We start from the raw sequence: 22,989 nt of genomic DNA, 5'->3' as shown, positions 1-22,989 counted from the left end.
CGCAGCTGTTTTCGGATTTTACACTGCAGGAAATACTGCAACCAGCTAGTTTTAGGTTAGACAGTCTCGGGAAAGATCAAACAGGGCTCCAGTCTCAAAGGGTACAGGGCAAAAAAACGACGAGAATCGACCAAACAACAATAGGTATTGTAGTTGTAAATTGTCGTAGCTGTGTTGGAAAAGTACCAGAGCTTCAAGCCCTGATAGACAGAACTGAAGCTGAAATCGTTATAGTAACAGAAAGCTGGGTAAAGCCGGAAATAAATTCTGCCGAAATTTTTACAGAGGCGTAAACCGTATTCAAAAACCATTGAATTATAGACCCATATCACTAACCTCAATCTTCAGTAGGATTTTTGAGCATATACTGTACTCGACCATGACTTATTGATACATAACCAACTAGGTTTCAGAAAATATCGTTCTTTTGCAACACGGCCAGCTCTTTATTCCCATGAAGAAATGAGTACTGTCGACAAGGGCTCTCAGATCGATTCCATATTCCTAGATTTCCAGAAGGCTTTTGATACCGTTCCTCACAAGCGACTATTAATCAAATTGCGTGCATATGGAGTATAGTCTCAGTTGTACGATTGGATTCGTGATTTCCGCTCAGAGAGGTCACAGTTCGTAGTGACAGACGCTAAATCATCGAGTGTAACAGAAGTGATCTCTGGTGTTGCGCAAGGTAGGGTCATATGCCCTCCGCTGTTCCTGATTTACATAAATGATCTAGGTGATAATCTGAGCACCCCTTTAGATTGTTTGCAGATGACGCTGTAATTTACCGTCTAGAAATCATCAGACGATCAACTCCAATTACAAAATGATCTAGAGAGAATTTCTGTATGGTGCAAAAAGTGGCAATTGGCACTAAACAAAGAAAAGTGTGAGGTCATCCACATAGGTACTAAGGAAATCCGATAAATTTCTGGTATACGATACATCGCACATATATAAGGGCTGTCAAGTCCACTAAATACCTAGGAATTACAATAACGAGCAACTTAAATTGCAAAGACCACATAGATAATGTTGTTGGGAAGGCGCTACAAAGACTGCGCTTTGTTGGCAGAACACTTCGAAGATGCGACAAAACCACAAAGAAACAGCCTACCTTACACTTGTCGTCCATTGTTGGAATACTACTGCTCGGTGTGGGATGCTTACCAGGTAGGATTGATGGAGGACATGGAAAAAGTGCGAAGAGGGGCAGCTCGTTTCGTGTTATCGCGCAGTAGAGGTTAGTGTGTCACTGATATGAGACGCGAGTTGGGGTGGCAGTCCCTGAAACAAAGGTGGTTTTCTTTGCGGCGAGAGCTATTTACGAAATTTCGATCACCAACTTTCTCTTCCGAATGCGAAAATAGTTTTTTCCATCCACCTACGCAGGGAGGAATGATCATCATAATAAAATAAGAGAAATCGGAGCTCGGACGGAAAGATTTAGGTGTTCCTTTTACCCATGCGCCATTCGAGAGTGGAATGGTACAGAAATAGTATGAAAATGGTTCGATGAACCCTCTGCCAGGCACTTAAGTTTGAACTGTAGAGTAAGCATGTAGATGTAGATGTAGAAGATTTTTTGAAATGATTTTATTGTGTCATTACTGGTTTCGTCCCTGACCCATAGTCAGGTAGTAGCCTTGCCTTCCTTGAAAATTTTAAATTTTTCTCCTCGTGAAATGCCTTCCGTTATATATTATAAGACAGATGTTTGATTTTCTTCAGTATGTATTGTGAAAGAAAATAAAACCTCCGACTTATATAAAGGAGGGATTTTCATCTAAAACTTCCAAAGAAGTCAAAGCTGCCTGACGATGGGCTCAGTCCCGAAATTAGTAATGGTACAATAAAATCATTTCAAAGAAACTCGTGGCTGGGTGCAGTGTAATTCTCCTCTTTTTATCAGTTGACGATCCGGAGGTGCCCACCGGTTCCAGTATTGTGAAATGCTGTTGCGCGTCATTTAACTGTGCTATTGATATTCAGTTGTCAGCTGAAGAATATCAAAGAAACCGAATTTCTGCTCGTAGTTAAATGGAAAGCAGCTGAAGATAATCAGGAAAGTGTTTCCCTTTTTATTACTATCGCCGAGCTCCGTCAAGCAGCGACGAAGAATCCGGTTAAGGTCCCCTATGATAATTTGACTGCTCTGAAACACGTCTGGGGAATAGTAAGAAGTAGTCGCGTATTTCGCTCAAGTAATGATCTTAGAGTATAATTACTTAACATTGTCAGTGGTGTGGAGGCGATAGGAAATCTTTTTGTTTGCTGTTTTACCTCTTGTGATCCACGCAAACAAAAAATACACTTGAGAAAACAACGATAGAAGCAGCGTGCTTAAGAAAGAATCCAAGGCGGATACCAACTGCTTCTCCATGAAGTCAACTTTCCCTCGAATTCTGGGACGACTTTCTGCGACGTCGCTTTGAAAGGGCCGGCTCCAAAAGGAAACACATTTCTCATTCAATGTCAACGTTTAATCTGCGCGGCACCTGTAGAGCAGCTTGCGGCTTTCTGGGCAGCACCTGCTGTGACGTCACAGCCGCGGCAATAAACGCCAAGCTTGAAGCGCCCCTGCTTTCCCTGCAGCCGCTGGCGGTGGTAATGGAGCAATAACCAATGGAACAAGAATTCAATTACCGGGCCGTGAATTACCGAAGGGCATAATTTTTTCCCATTACGAAAGCCATTAATCCCCGTGTCTGGAGCAGGCGCGCCGCGCCTACACCCGCGCTTTATTAACGGTGACAAATCCCGGGATTCCGGGAGCGGCCTATCTCTTCCAGAGGAAGCATCCTTCTCTCGCGCTGTTAACTTTTGGCCAATCAAGTATTTTATTAATGTTAAAAGAGTGTTTTAAAATGGCTGTAAAAATGTTGTCTGGCGGAATATTAGCTATTGTTTATTACGTCCTCGCCTAGGTTCTGATAAAACTAGCAATCTGCCCGATGTTTCCCTGTCCTGACAGTATTACCGAACATGAGATATCATTACATTCTGTTAAGGTGGAGTTAAGGGTAGGTTTTCTGCTTACTGACAGCTGACAGGGGACCTATACATTGTTAGATAAGAGTCGTAATTAGATTCAAATGCCACAGCTTGAGATTTTTAAAAGGTTCTTACAACTAAAGTACACGAATGAACAATATTAATAGCAGTGAAACAGGTAGCAACATCAGCTTAGATAATTAAATATCAATACCTGGGCAGTTGCATGGATGATCTCGTGGCTATGATTTATCGCGATTGACTAATAATAGTACAAGCGACATGACTGGTCGGCGAAGCGAAGCGACAGCATCCCCTCCCCTCCAGCACTGTAGATTCTGAGTCTTCAGCACTCAGAACATTTTTTTCTAACACGGCGCTTAAGCTACTGGCCCATGTGTCCTTGAGATGAGTGGGGTGCTCTTTCGAAATCAAGATAAAAAGTTATGGCAGCTGTACTTCCAGGGACCTATAAAAAAACTTCGATCAAGAGAAAAACAGACGACTGTCCAGAACGGTATTACGTTTTGTGACCAATCTCTTGGTTCTTTTTGCAGTAAGTTGTGAAGGAACACAAGAATGTTCCGTTTTTGGTCTCCAGCGACGTTTTGCCGCCTACACCACCTTGTTGATATACCTGCACGTAAAGGCGGGCTCTTACAAACAAAGTCTCCGTATTAACGAAAATGCCGGGCTCTTATAAACAAAGTCTCCGAATTAACGAAAATCGCCATTTTGGCGGTAATTTCTAACTTACTAACACGGATCTTTGCTGAGTCTTAAAAACCCCACAGTGAACCCTCTGTTCCAGAGGCACATGATTGTACAGTCGTCGTCTTTCACAAATGTTACTACTTATTAACTAATGAAGTTGTCATATAAGTCGTTTAACACATTGATGAGTACAGTGATCTCATTCTTCATTTCTTAAATAACTGAATCTTGAGCTAGGTGCCCTCGTCGAAAGCGACATTCAGTTCTTCTTAATACAATGTGCACAGGTATGCCGGTAATCTTCTGCACCTAAACCAATCATCTACTTTCTAGCCTTCTTCGTGGTAATCTGCTTTAGATTTAGCCTTGCAAAATCATCTTTTTCAATCTGTCCGTTTCTCATATTGTGCCTAAGGAAGTGGAAGTATCTTTGACTGACGCTATAACTTCAATTGGTAGCAAGTTAATCAAGAATCTACGTTTTGCTAATGGCTCCACCTTCGTAGCTTCCGGTGCACTCAGGTTCATGTTGTCAACTGAGGAGCTACTCGACCGAATAGTAGTGGATTCAGTCAAAAATACCATCATAACGACCGGGAGAGCGGTGTGCTGACCCCATGCCCCTCCTATCCGCATCCTCCTCTCAGGATGACACGGCGGCCGTATGGCCCGCAGGCCACTCGTTGCCTGAAGACGGAGTACTAACTTCGTAGCAGGAAGTGAAGAAGTACCGGCAGAAGTAAAGCTGTGGGTAGCGGACTTGAGTCGTGCTTCGGTAGCTCAGTTGGTAGAGCACTTGCCCGCGAAAGGCAAAGGTCCCGAGTTCGAGTCTCGGTCGGACACACAGTTTTAATCTGCCAGGAAGTTTCATATCAGAGCACACTCCGCTGCAGAGTGAAATTTTCATTCTGGAAACATCCTCCAGACTGTGGCTAAGCCATGTCTCCGCAATATCCTTTCTTTCAGGAGTGCTAGTTCTACATGGTTCGCAGGAGAGCTTCTGTAAAGTTTGGAAGGGAGGAGACGAGGTACTGGCAGAAGTGAAGCTGTGGGTACCGGGCGTGAGTCGTGCTCGGGTAGATCAGTTGGTAGAGCACTTGCCCGCGAAAGGCAAAGGTCCCGAGTTCGAGTCTCGGTCGGGCACACAGTTTTATTCTGCCAGGAAGTTTCATATCAGCTCACACTCTGCTGCAGAATGAAATTCTCATTCTGGAATTAATTTCATTTTCACTGCATTTGGGAAGGTTACGTTACCAGACAAGAATGTCTTGTAACTGCTGAAGCCACCTTTCTGATATATCCGTATGCGAGCCAATGTTCAGATCTCCACAAAGGCTCAATTTTAACGGAAAATACTAGTTTGGCGAAAATTACGAACTTCTTAATCAAATAGAATAAATATCGGCAAAACTGTTGTAAACATCTCTCTATACGTGCGTGTAATCACCTTCTGTTTATTATTTATCATCTTTCCTCTCATCACACATAACATTAACAATAAAATTTAAATTTCAGTTAATTTTTAATAAATTCTGCCAGCCGGAGAGAGTGTGGCATCACACTACAAAGTGCTAATGTTATTCAAAGCAGTTGCATAGCATTTCGGAAAAGCGTTAGGCCTGGAGCAGTAACGGTAAAGCTTGTGGCTGAAAATCGAAAGTTCACGACATCGAAGCGCAGTCGGGCCAGGGATTTTATAGTCTGCCTTTTAACCTAGCATTCACATCTCAGCAGTTGTGTCGATTCGCCAGAATGGACAAGTGGTTCGGATACCGAATTAAACTGTAGGTACGCATTCCGTCATTCGATTAATGGTGCGCATTATGGACACAGAGTTGCCGAAGTGACGAGCAATTGAAAGACTCTCAAGAGGTCATTGAACCACATGAAATAATTGTTTCTGCAGATCTGCATACACACTTTTTTTCAATTTCTAGGGCCCTCACGTGATTCTCTCCTAATCACAATGCCGGTTAGTACCATGTGTAGCAGTATCAGAAGTGTTTTTTTTTATCAGGAGTAGGTTAGTATCAGAAGTAGGTTAGAACCAGGAGAAGGTTAATAAAAAGAATGCAGTGGTAAAAGAATACCAAAAACCATAGCGATAAAGGTACAAAAGTCTTGCACAACATTTTTTCTTGTTTGTTCCACTGTGTCTTGATGAACGCCGTTTGAATTCTTTGCCAAGTTTTGTTTTCGTTAAGACGACCCATTTTTGCCCTTCAGAGAACATTATGTACCTAATCGGAGTAGATTCCAAAGACGTGGATGAAGGGAATTGTTGACCAAGACACTAAGCGGGTAAAATTGGCAAGAGCTACGGCGGACTACAGGAGAGGAGGATTGGACCCAGAAAAACACTTCAAAAGAAGAAGTGATTCGCCTACACCTGAAAAGGAAGAAATCCTGTTTCGAATCTTGGATACATTTTAAGTGTCACTTTATGTGTACATCAACCCGGACACTCCATTAAGTGGCGAAATTCACAGAATTTTTATTTCGTTTTCAGATATTCTAGATAGGAGGTTTCGAAACTGAAGCTAGTTTTGTACACGTTATATGCCCTCAAGTGGAAGTATTACTAAAAGTTTAAACCATTCGTCAGTTTCCATGCATTCAGAAAGAGGGTAATAAACGGGGCATTTTTAACTACAGTGGATGTTAAACAAAATATGCAAAACCATAGTTACAGTTTGTTACGCAACGATCTTCTTCATTTGTGAGGCCATATTGTCCGCAGTTGCTTTACAGTTACTAAGAGTATATTCGTTCCGTGGTTACAAATAAAAGAAATGCGCGATTTTTTTTATCAGACGCGTTTCATTTTATTGACGTAACTCATCGTCAGTGATCTGTAATTAAAGACACTAGCATACTTGCAATATGATTTGTTTTTAAGATCGAAAAGTAGATCGTTGGCAATTTGTTGGTTTTTACTCACGGTGATTTCTGCTTTGGTGTCTTTCTTCATTAGACACTGATTCCTGGTAGTCTAATTTTTCTCTGCTCTTCAGAACTATGCATTTGTTACGTTTACACAGCACGCTTTTTCGTACACCTCTGTTCACTGTTCATTTTTATACTTCTGAGTGTGTATTGTGTTTTGTACATGACATTGTCGCTACTTTGTCTTTAAGTTATACTTCTTTATTTACTTGTATGTGTGTTATTCCATTTAATTTTTTTCTCGCTGGCCAGATAATCTGAATCGCAAATTACGTTAGATAGTTGAAAATTAAATCTGAAAGAAAATGCTGGTAAGCATACTATTAGTAGAGAGTGAAGTTGTAGGGAAAAATGCTATGCTGAAAGTGGTGGATCTATATTTTTATTTAAGGATATCTTCAGGGACACAAATCCCATAAAAACTGTAATGAGTATTCCGAAATATGGAAGTAGAAACTTCAACAGCCAAGATCGCTTATAATAATTTTATTTTTGATGATCAGTTTCGGCAGTTCTACGATGCCATCACCGCATCTTATGCAAATACATCTCATTACATCACCATCATGCGTATAATATATCGTGTCAAGTAGTGACACGTCATTCCAGGAACATGCGCAAAGTGGTACATCGGCTGTCTATAATAAAATAAGATTTAGATAAAATATCATATAGCCATAAGCCAGATGAAAGGACAGTCTCCTATATATTACACATGTTATGGAGATGTATTTGCACAAGATCTAATCATGACAACTCAGATTTGCCAAAACAGGTCATCATAAATAAGATGGTTTGGCTATTGAAGCTTCTACTTCTCTGTTTCAAATTGCTTCAGATCGCCCTCCTACGTGAATGCAGCCAAGAATATGTAATGAGTAATCTACCTCCTGCCTTAAAGAAATAGATACAAGTGAATACTGCACACCGGTAAACTACTTTTATTGCAGAAATGAACTGCGATTCAAATACAAGCTTCTGGCATCATTATGTGATTGAAAATGATAACAGCCAAGAGGCAACTGTGACTGGTAGTGAAACTATACTGGAAGAAGTGAAAGTCGTTTTGATGACGAAAACAGTTATACAGTGGCATAGTAAAGAACATAACTGACTCCCGGGGTACGACACTTTGTTGTTGCCCCCCCTCCCTTGCTCCGCCCCCCTCCCGCCCCCCTCCCCCGCAGCACTACGGACATGACACTACACCTTACTAGTCTCCCCCCCCCCCCTCCCCGCTACGTCCTTCCAAAAAACACAAATTGTAATATAATATACAGAATTTACTCTAATGTTGTTGTTGTTGAGGTTTCGAATCCTTCCTTGGACATGAATGTTGAGTTTGCCTTGTTGTTGTTGTTGTTGTGGTCTTCAGTCCTGAGACTGGTTTGATGCAGCTCACCATGCTACTCTATCCTGTGCAAGCTTCTTCATCTCCCAGCACCTACTGCAACCTACATCATTCTGAATCTGCTTAGTGTATTCATCTCTTGGTCTCCCTCTACGATTTTTACCCTCCACGCTGCACTCCAATGCTAAATTTGTGATGCCTCAGAACATGTCCTACCAACCGGTCCCTTCTTCTTGTCAAGTTGTGCCATAAACTCCTCTTCTCCCCAATTCTATTCAATACTTCCTCATTAGTTATGTGATCTACCAATCTAATCTTCAGCATTCTGTAGCACCACATTTCGAAAGCTTCTATTCTCTTCTTGTACAAACTATTTATCGTCCATGTTTCACTTCTATACATGGCTACACTCCATACAAATACTTTCAGAAACGACATCCTGACACTTAAATCTATACTCGATGTTAACAAATTTCTCTTCTTCAGAAACGTTTTCCTTGCCATTGCCAGTCTACATTTTATAGCCTCTCTGCTTCGACCATCATCAGTTATTTTGCTTCCCACATAGCAAAACTCCTTTACTACTTTAAGTGTCTCATTTCCTAATCTAATTCCCTCAGCATCACCCGACTTAATTCGACTACATTCCATTATCCTCGTTGTGCTTTTGTTGATGTTTATCTTATATCCTACTTTCAAGACACTGTCCATTCCGTTCAACTGCTCTTTCAAGTCCTTTGCTGTCTCTGACAGAATTACAATGTCATCGGCGAACCTCAAAGTTCTTCTCCATGGATTTTAATACCTACTCCGAATTTTACTCTAATAGTAGTACGTTTTCCTGAAAATCTTATTTTCTTGCAGACAATTTGACGCCCCTCTGCAAGTGGCTCCCGGGGCATTCTGGATTCCCTCGCTACGCCTCTTTAATTATGGTGACTGCCTTCTTCGTCCTGGTATCACGATCGACGGTTTGAAACACGGCAAAAAATTAAGTGGCTCTTATTAAGCACTAGGACTGAACCCTTTGCAAGGTCAGCAGAAATAGCAGCAAACTACATTAAAGTTTCCCACTCTTCGACAACTAGATGACAAATGTGTACGAACTGTGCTTCCAATAAATAATTTCCCTAATATCATGATATCCTGTTGTAGTCCAAAAGACTTTATCATTACTACCTAAAAAATAGCTAGAAGGAGACATATTGTCGAGCGCTGTATAACAGTATTATGCTGAGTTGGACACAAATTTCCTCTATGCCACAACAAGAAATTTAGGATCTCGCTGTACAAAATAAATACTAAGCTAACGTTGAGAAATAACAGCTTATCGTGTAGTCATGTAATTTATTTCGCTTTTATAGAGAGTAAAGATCAAATAGTTTGCGGGTGAATGACGAAGACAGAAATATTTTTTTCCCTTTTTCTTTCGGTTTGACCACATGCATTCGACGGGCATGAATCACAATAATTGTAAGTAGTTACTCGTAGCATCTGACAAAATGCAGTCTATGGACGTTTATTGCCCTTGTTGAAATGCAGTCGGGTACGTGTGAAATAAATTAAGGCCAATGATTTGTGATCGAGCTACATATTGCACACTTCACGTCAATTCACGGCGCTACTCCATCAATGGCCGAATTCAATTCCGGAGAGCTATTGCGTTTAAATGTTTACCTGACAGGATTTCCAACCAATTATAGTCTCCAAACTGACAACGTGCGAACGGTAACGGGAGTTCATTCCGATCACAAAATTACTGTTATCCCTCCTCCAATCGCCCAGGTAAATTAAATATTTGATTGTCGGCTCAGCATAAATGAAAATTCTCTTGACTGAATTTGATGCCTACCATAAACCCTCAGATAATCCGCCCTATTAACGGCGTAAGTCATCTGTATAAATATCTGCTCATAAACTGCCACCAAGTCATATCATGCGCAGTTTTGACTGGTTAGAGCTGGGCGTTTAATATTAACAATTCTTCTTTATTGTTGGTGTATATTAACACAAATTTATTTATGTATCCTTACATCTAACTAGATAGTCTACATATTTCATATTTTGTTCACAACAACATATATATTATAAAACAAGTTACATTTAGTATGAGATTCAATACTTTTAAATAACTATGAAACAAAAATTGGAAGACAATAGTAGCTAAACACAATAAAGGACAGAGTATATTAGCTGATGAAAATTAGAATAACAAAGAACAATTACAGCAAGAAAGATTAAATCTGAGAGCACTGCAACAATGGACGTGTCGGAAGAGGAGTGAGAAGAATAGGAATAGGAACATGATAGTATAAAAGAAGCGTAGAACAGAGGAAATAACTGAGAAACGAAAAGCGAAAGAAGGGTAAGTGGGAGAAGGTGAATGCGTTTGCTTGAGTGATTGAGAGAGATGTGCGATGGGTTGTTTGAGAAAAGTTATAAGTTTGACTAAAGGAAGCTGCGAGAGTTCACTTGAGACCTTTTACCGTGGCCAAGCCCGTCTCCCTCTACAGTTACACTCCTGGAAATGGAAAAAAGAACACATTGACACCGGTGTGTCAGACCCACCATACTTGCCCCGGACACTGCTAGAGGGCTGTACAAGCAATGATCACAAGCACGGCACAGCGGACACACCAGGAACCGCGGTGTTGGCCGTCGAATGGCGCTAACTGCGCAGCATTTGTGCACCGCCGCCGTCAGTGTCAGCCAGTTTGGCGTGGCATACGGAGCTCCATCACAGTCTTTAACACTGGTAGCATGCCGCGACAGCGTGGACGTGAACCGTATGTGCAGTTCACGGACTTTGAGCGAGGGCGTATAGTGGGCATGCGGGAGGCCGGGTGGACGTACCACCGAATTGCTCAACACGTGGGGCGTGAGGTCTCCACAGTACATCGATGTTGTCGCCAGTGGTCGGCGGAAGGTGCACGTGCCCGTCGACCTGGGACCGGACCGCAGCGACGCACGGATGCACGCCAAGACCGTAGGATCCTACGCAGTGCCGTAGGGGACCGCACCGCCATTTCCCAGCAAATTAGGGACACTGTTGCTCCTGGGGTATCGGCGAGGACCATTCGCAACCGTCTCCATGAAGCTGGGCTACGGTCCCGCACACCGTTAGGCCGTCTTCCGCTCACGCCCCAACATCGTACAGCCCGCCTCCAGTGGTGTCGCGACAGGCGTGAATGGAGGGACGAATGGAGACGTGTCGTCTTCAGCGATGAGAGTCGCTTCTGCCTTGGTGCCAATGATGGTCGTATGCGTGTTTGGCGCAGTGCAGGTGAACGCCACAATCAGGACTGCATGCGACCGAGGCACACAGGGCCAACACCAGGCATCATGGTGTAGGGAGCGATCTCTTATACTGGCCGTACTTCTCTGGTGATCGTCGAGGGGACACAGAACAGTGCACGGTACATCCAAACCGTCATCGAACCCATCGTTCTACCATTCCTAGACCGGCAAGGGAACTTGGTGTTCCAATAGGACAATGCACGTCCGCATGTATCCCGTGCCACCCAACGTACTCTAGAAGGTGTAAGTCAACTACCCTGGCCAGCAAGATCTCCGGATCTGTCCCCCATTGAGCATGTTTGGGACTGGATGAAGCGTCGTCTCACGCGGTCTGCACGTCCAGCACGAACGCTGGTCCAACTGAGGCGCCAGGTGGAAATGGCATGGCAAGCCGTTCCACAGGACTACATCCAGCATCTCTACGATCGTCTCCATGGGAGAATAGCAGCCTGCATTTCTGCGAAAGGTGGATATACACTGTACTAGTGCCGACATTGTTCATGCTCTGTTGCCTGTGTCTATGTGCCTGTGGTTCTGTCAGTGTGATCATGTGATGTATCTGACCCCAGGAATGTGTCAATAAAGTTTCCCCTTCCTGGGACAATGAATTCACGGTGTTCTTATTTCAATTTCCAGGAGTGTATTTCAATTTCTGAGAGAATGAGCTGCTAGTGAACCATCGTCGTAGGTTAGTAATCCCTGGTCAGTGCTAGGAAAGCATTAATGAGCACAGTTCTTTCAATTAACTTAATTGCAGTGAGGTAGAGTTCATAGCCTTTTCTACGAAATATGTGGCACCAGCGCTCGCTCTACGGCAAAGGACGTTGTCGATTCCTAACGGCAGCAACACTTACGCAAATTCGTTCGTGAAGCCGTGCGTCAGACGAACAGCGTTTGCCGATCACTCGATGTCACATGAACAAACGTCTACTGCGTAATATAGCATACGGAGAGCCATCAGGAACCTGATGGAAGCACGACTTAAGCAGTACCGTTTTCACTTTTGAGGTTTTTTCTCACGTCTTATCTCCCAGACTGCACTTGAAAGCCTAACTGGACTTTCCAGTTCAAGAGCTACGCTGACCTACACTACTGCCCTTTAAAATTGCTACACCAAGAAGAAATACAGATGATAAACGTGTATTCATTGGACAAATATAATATACTAGAACTGACATGTGATTACATTTTCACTCAATTTAGGTGCATAGATCCTGAGAAATCAGTACCCAGAACAACCACCTTTGACCGTAATAACGGCCTTGATACGCCTAGTCATTGAGTCAAACAGAGCTTGGATGGCGTATACAGGTACAGCTGCCCGTGCAGCTTCAACACTATACCACAGTTCATCAAGAGTAGTGACTGGCGTATTGTGACGAACCAGTTGCTCGGCCACCATTGACCAGACGTTTTTAGTTGGTGCGAGATCTGGAGAATGTGCTGGCCAGGGCAGCAGTCGAACATCTTCTGTATCCAGAAAGGCCCGTATAGGACCTTCATAAAGCGGTCATGCTTTATCCTGCTGAAATGTAGGGTTTCGCAGGGATCGAGTGGAGGGTAGAGCCACGGGCCGTAACACATCTGAAATGTAACGCCCACTGTTCAAAGTGCCGTCAATGCTAACAAGAGGTGACGGAGACGTGTAACCAATGGCACTCCGTACCATCACGCCGGGTGATACGCCAGTACGGCGATGACTAATACACGCTACCAATGTGCGTTCACCGAGATGTCACCAAACACGGATGCGACCATCATGATGCTGTAAACAGAACCTGGATTCATCCGAAAAAGTTGTCGTCTTTCCATTCGTGCACCTAGGTTCGTCGTTTAGTACACCATCGCAAGCGCTCCTGTCTGTGATGCAGCGTCAAGGGTAACCGCAGCCATGGTCTCCGAGCTGATAGTCCATTCTGCTGCAAACTCTTGCAAAACGTCCCCATCTGTTGACTCAGGGATCGAGACGTGGCTGCAGGATCCGTTACAGCCATGCGGATAAGATGCCTGTTACCTCGACTGCTAGTGATACGTGGCCGTTGGGATCCAGCACGGCGTTCCGTATTACCCTCCTGAACCCACCGATTCCATATTCTGCTAACAGTCATTGGATCCCGACCAACGCGAGCTGGAGTGTTTGCGATATGATAAACTGCAATCGTGATAGGCTACAATCCGACCTTTATCAAAGTCGGAAACGTGATGGTACGCATTTCTTCTCCTTACACGAGCCATCAGAACAACTTTTCACCAGGCAACGCCGGTCAACTGCTGTTTGTGTATGAGAAATCGGTTGGAAGCTTTCCTCAAGTCAGCACGTTGTAGGTGTCGCCACCGGCGCCAACATTTTGTGAATGGTCTGAAAACCTAATCATTTGGATGTCAGAGCATCTTCTTCCTGTCGGTTAAATTTCGCGTCTGTAGCACGTCATCTTCCTGGTGTAACAATTTTAATGGCCAGTAGTGTAGTTTAATGCGGTATACATCTTAGTACGGTGACAAAGGCCTTATACACTCCTGGAAATTGAAATAAGAACACCGTGAATTCATTGTCCCAGGAAGAGGAAACTTTATTGACACATTCCTGGGGTCAGATACATCACATGATCACACTGACAGAACCACAAGCACATAGACACAGGCAACAGAGCATGCACAATGTCGGCACTAGTACAATGTATATCCACCTTTCGCAGCAATGCAGGCTGCTATTCTCCCATGGAGACGATAGTAGAGATGCTGGATGTAGTCCTGTGGAACGGCTTGCCATGCCATTTCCACCTGGCGCCTCAGTTGGACCAGCGTTCGTGCAGGACGTGCATACCACGTGAGACGACGCTTCATCCAGTCCCAAACATGCTCAAAGGGGGACAGATCCGGAGATCTTGCTGGCCAGGGTAGTTGACTTACACCTTCTAGAGCACGTTGGGTGGCACGGGATACATGCGGACGTGCATTGTCCTGTTGGAACAGCAAGTTCCCTTGCCGGTCTAGGAATGGTAGAACGATGGGTTCGATGACGGTTTGGATGTACCGTGCACTATTCAGTGTCCCCTCGACGATCACCAGAGGTGTACGGCCAGTGTAGGAGTTCGCTCCCCACACCATGATGCCGGGTGTTGGCCCTGTGTGCCTCGGTCGTACGCAGTCCTGATTGTGGCGCTCACCTGCACGGCGCCAAACACGCATACGACCATCATTGGCACCAAGGCAGAAGCGACTCTCATCGCTGAAGACGACACGTCTCCATTCGTCCCTCCATTCACACCTGTCGCGACACCACTGGAGGCGAGCTGCACGATTTTGGGGCGTGAGCGGAAGACGGCCTAACGGAGTGCGGGACCGTAGCCCAGCTTCATGGAGACGGTTGCGAATGGTCCTCGCCGATACCCCAGGAGCAACAGTGTCCCTAATTTGCTGGGAAGTGGCGGTGCGGTCCCCTATGGCACTGCGTAGGATCCTACGGTCTTGGCGTGCATCCGTGCGTCGCTGCGGTCCGGTCCCAGGTCGACGGGCACGTGCACCTTCCGCCGACCACTGGCGGCAACATCGATGTACTGTGGAGACCTCACGCCCCACGTGTTGAGCAATTCGGCGGTACGTCCACCCGGCCTCCCGCATGCCCATTATACGCCCTCGCTCAAAGTTCGTCAACTGCACATACGGTTCACGTCCACGCTGTCGCTGCATGCTACCAGTGTTAAAGACTGCGATGGAGCTCCGTATGCCACGGGAAACTGGCTGACACTGACTGCGGCGGTGCACAAATGCTGCGCAGCTAGCGCCATTCTACGGCCAACACCGCGGTTCCTGGTGTGTCCGCTGTGCCGTGCGTGTGATCATTGCTTGTACAGCCCTCTCGCAGTGTCCGGAGCAAGTATGGTGGGTCTGACACACCGGTGTCAATGTGTTCTTTTTTCCATTTCCAGGAGTGTATTTTCTTCTACATAAAGAGCTTTCCATCTGTGCTAGATGCAACCGTGCTCAATAAGATTTCGGGGTAATCTTATTTGAGTTATTCAGATACCGCACTGTTTATTATGACGGGATGTGTGCATAACATAGCTTGATAATGCTCAAGTTGTCGTAATCAGATAAACGCTAATGATGAAATGAACTATTTATAAATCTTTCATATAAAAATGTCATGCAGGAAAATTACTTCTTTCAAGTAAAATATGTTGCTATTACGCGCACAAATTCTGTTTCGTCACATTTTATACTAAACTCCGCAGTATCGTCAATATATTCTACCACAACTTGCATTAAAAGTTCTCAGTCTAGTGCGTGAGGCACCCTTGCTGCCTTACACGCTCGAGAACACGGCAAACCTACCAAAATCTGCACGCCAGTCTTGCCATCTCAATATTTTCCCCTCTCAATCATTGCTTAAAGCATTACACCGCTATCAATAGCGACAGGAAAAATACTTTTCTTTTATGCCAAACGTTGGTGTTATTAACATTAACTGAATTTCCCAACTGTGCTTGTCAGAACATGAGAACAATAGTACATAAGAAAAACCTTCCTAATGTTCTGCAAAATTTATTTAATTGGTCACAAAAGGACTTTCGGCTTCTTAGGATATCGTCGGGTGACTACCGATAGTCCAAAAAGAACATAAAATTGTATATGACTTGCTCATAGATGGCTTGTACTGATTAAAAATGGAGATACGGAGCGTTAACTAAATAAAGTATTACATTTTTATGTTGCGCAGAACTAGGGGAGACCGGGGCACACTGGTCATAGGAGCAGTATGGCACAGTCGCGTTAGTTCGCGTAACGGGCGCTACATCGTACTAGGATTCAATCATCAGGTTGGCAGCATTGTCCCCTTCCCTCTACAGGACCAATATGGCCGGCGAAGCAGTTTTGGACAAGTTGTAGCGATTAATTGTTTTTGTGCGTGTTTCGGTAAAATTCTACTCGTCGGTTAAATGTCTGTCATTTAACTTCGGCCGGCCGCGTTGGTCTCGCGGTTCTAGGCGCGCAGTCCGGAACCGTGCGACTGCTACGGTCGCAGGTTCGAATCCTGCCTCGGGCATGGATGTGTGTGATGTCCTTAGGTTAGTTAGGTTTAAGTAGTTCTAAGTTCTAGGGGACTGATGACCACAGCAGTTGAGTCCCATAGTGCTCAGAGCCATTTGAACCATTTGAACCATTTAACTTTCGCTTACTTTAGGTACAATAGGTGAGTAGTACAATTAAAGGTCGTAGTTTAAGTATTATTTCTATATGGCATACAATCTAAATGCCTCCAGTGGGTTTTGTAAAGAACAGAATTTATTGGAAACATGGTGAATCAGCAGGTTGGCCCAGAGACGATGGGGCACGATGTGGTCATCCGGCCAACCTGCCCCATCCAATATATATATATATATATATAATACTCGATGAAAGATCTGTTATTTGTAATGATAATAATATTTATATTTTGTCGAGTTTATTATATTATTAACATACTTTTCAAAGTTAAACGTGTTTTGACACGTTTCAGAAATTAAAAGATCGTCATATCCAAGAGATAAAAAGCATTTTAAAAGAAAAAAACCAACCTTTAGATTTTGTCATAATCTTAAATACCGATGTGAGTGGTCAGAATCAGGTTCATTTTCTTGTTTTTAGAACATCTGAGTTACGGTCTTGGCTTAAACCTTTCCTTTAATGGCAGGAACATAAAAATGGTCCGAAATTATAAAAGAAGAAGCGAAAGAGGAATGATGTCAGATGATACGCTGCTGGAGAAAGCAATTTTAGAAGTAAAAGCAAAGGAAAGGGCTGTTAGAGAGGAATTTGGGATTCCAGGAAAAACTGTACTAAGTACAAACAGACCGCATGTCACACTTTACCGTCAGTTGAAACTCAGGAAAGTGAAACTGAACCTGAACCCATGCCATTGGACCAAAACCCTCAGCCTGGAGGAGTCCTACAAGTACGTAATGCCGAAAAGAAGCCTTGGAATAAATTTGTCTACGATAAAAGATTTCATGTATGAAATATTATTAACTAAAATTATTTTTATTTGCAAAGCCATGTTTCATTTTCTAATGTTTTTTCTCTATTTCTGCCACTATCATTGTGTCTACCTCTACGTCGTATTGCGCAAAGTACTGATTGGTGTCTCTCTCTTTCTCTTTCTCTCTCTCTAGACACTCACACACACACACACACACACACACACACACACACACACACACGAAAAGAAAAACTGTACCTCTATGTCTAACATAACTAGAGTTGTTTATTTTCAGATATTTGATTCCGAACAAGAAGTAATTGCCACTCACTTTTATAAGATTATATGAAATTCAGCCAACATACGGGATGGTGTATCAGTTTTTATAACTACTGACTCTGACGAACGTGGTATGCGTAATCATGGATGGTACGTGGTTTTCATTTGTTGAGGATGATGTATCAACGTCTGTTATGATGAAGCTGTAAATGAGACACGCTCGAAACTATGTTTAATAAAGTACATTTTTAAAATACAGCTTGGTGGAACAAAGTCTTTCTTATGTATCCAGATTCCATAATTGGTACTGGAGGAAGGTTGAGAGGGACTTCACAGATAATGTTTTAATAGACATGCTGTAAGAAAATAGAACTGATTGACATATTTAATTCTCGTGCTAAAGTTCGCCTATTTTCAGGTAGATAAACATGAAAACTGTGCGGTATGACCACCACCATCTTCATTCCAGAATTTGTGAATATACTGATTTGGTGACATTTCTGCTCCATCTTATTCTGCCTAGCGATTTTCTCATGGTCACGGGAATCCCTTACTGTGGGGTCCGCTACGTAACGTGTGGAAGTAGAGGCGGAATTATCTTAAGAAGTAAAAAAATATAGACGTAGGTAAAGGCATAACGGTAAAAACTGCTTTTAATAACTGTCGTTAATCATCCTATCACGTTCGCAGCTCGTGGTCGTGCGGTAGCGTTCTCGCTTCCCGCGCACGGGTTTCCGGGTTCGTTTCCCAGCGGGGTCAGGGATTTTCTCCGCCTCGTGATGATTGGGTGTTGTGTGATGTCCTTAGCTTCGTTAGGTTTAAGTAGTTCTAAGTTCTAGGGGACTGATGACCATAAATGTTAAGTCCCATAGTGCTCAGAGCCATTTTTCTCCCTGTCACAATATATTTTCGATGTCTGTCTAGCCCGAGAAGAAAACTGAAACTGATACTTCCACTAAAATGTATCTGTGGTGTCAGTCTAAATTTAGAACAAAAGCAAAGTTAAAACTTGTAGTATAATAAATCTTCAGTGACAGTCTACCCTGAAAAAGGAAAAGAAAGTCTTTCACAACCAACCAAAATGTCGCGTCAGTTTGTCGAATTTACGGAACCCTCCCAGGCAGCAGAGGCGCAGCGAACGACCCCGTGAGCCTTGCACTTCCCAAAAGACGCGCTCCGTAATTTAGTATTTATTAACTGCAACGAGATTTACGGCTTCCATTTAAGACGAGGAACTTCGGTAAACTAGCAGCAAGGGAGCCGGATGATACATTCGGATGAAAGGTTACTACTGAGACGGACAGTGTTGCCAACCGTCCGCAGTGTATTGAGACCGTCTGCAGTATGAGAACTTCCTTGCAATAGATGTATGGAACATTTCCTGCATCCAACTGTATGTTTTAGAGCTCCTCTATAGTTATTTGATAATAAAACAGTCTAGAGAACGTTTCATTGTGTTTGTTATTGTTTTCCGCCCAATTTGGCCACTTTCAAATTTAAAGAGAGACATTGTTTCACCAGGCCCTATTTTATAAGAGTAATTTACTAAGCATTAATAATTTAGAGCTTTCCTCAGTCTTACCGGCATCTGCAAGACGTGGATACTTGATCCTCGTCAAACAAAAATCTTGTGCCATGCTTATGCAAAACATTCGCATTACACTCATAGCACTTGTATTTTGTTTGTGGAGTATGATGTATCAAAATGTGTTGTAAGTGCATTTGAGAATGAGCCACACTCGGAACTAATAGTGCTTAACAATGTGCTTAGAGACTGGTGGATCGAAATCTTTCTTCTGACTCACATCGGATTTATAGGACTGTTGCTACCAACGATTTCGCTTGCTTTGAGGATAACCATCCTTCTGTACTTTAGTGTAAAAGCAAGATAGTCTAACTGTGGTGTCACCGCCAGACACCACACTTGCTAGGTGGTAGCCTTTAAATCGGCCGCGGTCCGTTAGTTTACGTCGGACCCGCGTGTCGCCACTGTCAGTGATTGCAGACCGAGCGCCGCCACACGGCAGGTCTAGTCTAGAGAGAATTCCTAGCACTTGCTGCAGTTGGACAGCCGACTTAGCTAGCGATGGTTCATTGTCTGCATCCGCTCTCATTTGCAAAGACGACAGTTTAGCTTAGCCTTCAGCTATGTCATTTGCTAAGACCTAGCAAGGCGCCATATTCAGTTACTGTGTATCCTGAACAGATAATATTGTGAATCATGTACCGTCAAGAGCGACGTTCATCATTAATGGGTTGAAGTTAAGTATTCCACCTGCTACGTCCGTTTTTCTCAATTCTAATTCCGTTGTCATGTTCCAGACCTACGCCAGCCTGCGTGAGCTGAAACGCGTGCATTTCGGCCTCCTTTAATAACACAGGGTTGGCTCTCCAGCCAACCACAGCACTAACCCAGCTAGAAACTGATTACAATAGGCATTTAGTACACAGTATCGTGCATATCTACTCTTTCTACGCAAGTTGACACGAAACAGCTTATCCAACAATTTTATTATTAGCATAATTCAAATGGAAACGAACAGGAGGCTGTGAAATGAAAGCCGCCTTACGTATCGTAATACCACTGCCTGCAGAAGAAGACGTGGTTCCTATAAGAGCGCTGAGAGCCCAGACTCGGTGCTAGAGGGTCGTCGCCGCACACACACGCGGCAACGACGCGAGCACATCCTTACGTCGACCGCCCACTGCACTCAGTTGTGTTGTAAACAGAGAAATAGAGGCTCTAAAGGAAGAACGAAGGGGTGTAGTATGTTTGCTGTCAGCAGAAGGAGTGAAGAAAACGGAAATTCATCAATGAATGGGGCAAGTAAATGAAGAGCACTGTAAGTCCTTTGTAAGGGTCAAGGAAAGACGGATGCCGTTGACTGATGCATGATATGGGACGCCACACCGCATTATACATTCCATTGTTCAGCAAGTGGATGCTCACTGTTGTAAGACTGGCGAATTAATATGGCAGAAATGAGATGGGACATCGAGAGATGAATACGATATTTGACAGTATCAAATATCGACGGACTGAAAATCGTTACTGACGCTCAATCCAGTGAAAATATCGATATTTCGGTATATAGAGACAAAAATTTAGTTTTAAAATGCAGGATAATTATGATTGAACTTGTTATTTAAAACTGTGAGGGGTTGGCTTCATGACCTAATAAAGAATTAATGAAACCAAATTCAATTTTAATTACAGGATGTGAGGTCCGCCAGTTATGCAAAACACCGTTTTTTTCCCAGTACTCAAACATGTTTCAGCACCACTGTGCCATCTTCAGTGGATTTCAGTTTCATTTAATCTGTAATGTGAACATTTTTAATAAATGGTTACAAAATTATGTGGATATTTAATGCAAACAATAGTACGATTCTTTTTGCTTATACCATTACACTTGGTGTGCATGATTTTTCAGGATCTCTTGTGTGTTATTTATTACAGGTTCAAAACGGTTCAAATGGCTCTGAGCACTATGGGACTTAACATCTGAGGTCATCAGTCCCCTAAAACTTAGAACTACTTAGACGTAATTAACCTAAGGACATCACACACCTCCATCCTCGAGGCAGGATTCGAACCGGCGACCGTTGCGATCGCGCGGTTCCAGACTGAAGCGCCTAGAACCGCTCGGCCACACTGGTCGGTTAATTACAGGTAGCTTGTCATTTGCAACCAAACAATGTTGATGAGAAAGTTTGTTGGGAGTTAACCAGTCATCTAAAAGTAATTCTGTTTGTCGCGATATTTCGCGCCTGTATTCATTTTTACTTACGTTTTCGTGTGGCAAGCCCTTTTACTCTCAGCATCATGGTGAAGTATCGTGGTGCACACGTAAACATAACACGTATTTTCACAAATAAGGTCGTAGAAGCACTTTGCGCTTCACCAAAACACAATCTAATTGTGGTTGTTGTGTGTCCCAGCCCCGTCAGTGTTCATTTGTTCACCAGAGAGGTCGGCGCCAAATTTGAATTTTGTTTCCATTCTACCTTTGTGTAGCCGGCCGAGGTGGCCGAGCGGTTCTAGGCGCTACAGTCTGGAACCGCGCGATCGCTACGGTCGCAGGTTCGAATCCTGCCTAGGGCATGGAATTTGTTAGGTTAGTTAGGTTTAAGTAGTTCTAAGTTCTAGGGGACTGATGACCTTAGAAGTTAGGTCCCATAGTGCTCAGAGCTATTTGAACCATTTCTACCTTTGTGCATGTGTGTGTGTGTAGACTTAATCTGTTTGTAAAACTTACTTTAATGTGTTGAATAGTGTGTCCTTGCAGAGAGTAGTGTATTCATTTATGACCAGTTTTCCGTCTGCTATTGCCTTCTGTATGTGGAAGCTTTCCACAACAGTCAGTGTGCTGTATAGGCTGTATCTGGGATTAAGTATTCTTAAGACTGTTTCTATTGTACTTGGGTTGTGATTGTGGGCTATAATGTGGTCACCAAATGTGCTATGGGAGCTGTTGCGTTTTAAAGCTCTGAGATGTTCTCAGTATCAGGTTTTGAAATTTCTGCATGTTTTTCCTGTGCACACTGACCGCCATGTGTTTCATGTGAATTCATATATTCCTGCTCTGTTAAATTTATCTGTGTGTGTTTCTTCTGTTCTGATCTTTTTCTGTATTGTGCTCTCTGTCCTGTATCCTATTTGGTATCCCTGTTGCTTTAATTTTGCGTATTCTGTGAACAATCTGGGGCAAGAATCTGAAGCTTGCTTGCTTATGTGTCAATGAGTGGTTCGATAGGTTGTGAATGATGGTGCTTGTGGTTGTCGGTTTCCTGAATATTGTGAAGTTGTGTGTTGTTTGTTTAGTGTATGGTGAGATCTAGAAAACGTAGTGTATTCTTAGTTTCTGTTTCTAATGTGAAGTTAACTTCTGGCTGTAAGTTGTTGATTTCATTGTGTAGCTGTTCTATGTGTGTATGTGGTTCATCAATCAGACATATTATGTCATCGACATAACGGTACCAGTACATAACTTATAGTTTTTTGGTTTTATTATGTGTCTGAAGATCATGTTCTCAAGGTTGTTCATAAATGTTAGTTTGGAGGTCATTAATTGGTCATGACATTGCCAATCCTTCTGGTTGAGAATAAACGTCTTTGTTGAACACAAAATAATGCTGTGGTGTTATGGTCTTGAGTATGGTTAAGAAGTGAACAGAAACCACACACATATACACACACAAAGGTAAAATGTTAACAAATTTGGCGCCGAACTCTCTGGTGCACAAATGAACACTGACTGAATAAACCACACACGCTGGACAGTGTGCCTCCAAACACGTCTCCAACTATTGTCTGGTTGAAGGCATATGCGACACTCATCGGTGAAGAGAACGTGATGCCAATCCTGAGCGGTCCATACAGCATGTTGTTGCGCCCGTCTGTACCGCGCTGTATGGTGTCGTGATTACAAAGATGGACCTCGCCATG

General features: G+C 43.3%; 1 protein-coding gene and 1 non-coding gene across 2 annotated transcripts in view; one reads left to right on the top strand and one right to left on the bottom strand.

The window, feature by feature from the left end:
• Positions 1 to 22,989, bottom strand: part of LOC126316749 (lachesin-like) — a 607,630-nt gene that overhangs the window by 515,540 nt on the left and 69,101 nt on the right. The gene's annotated exons all lie outside the window — the stretch shown is intronic.
• On the top strand, positions 4,478 to 4,552 carry Trnas-cga (transfer RNA serine (anticodon CGA)). The gene has a single exon. It is a non-coding gene; the product is annotated as a tRNA-Ser (tRNA).

The sequence above is a fragment of the Schistocerca gregaria genome, chromosome 1 (genome assembly GCF_023897955.1).
Source record: "Schistocerca gregaria isolate iqSchGreg1 chromosome 1, iqSchGreg1.2, whole genome shotgun sequence".
NCBI lineage: Eukaryota > Metazoa > Arthropoda > Insecta > Orthoptera > Acrididae > Schistocerca > Schistocerca gregaria.
Note: the sequence above shows the minus strand (reverse complement) of the source record. Positions and strands in the feature narration are given on the sequence as shown.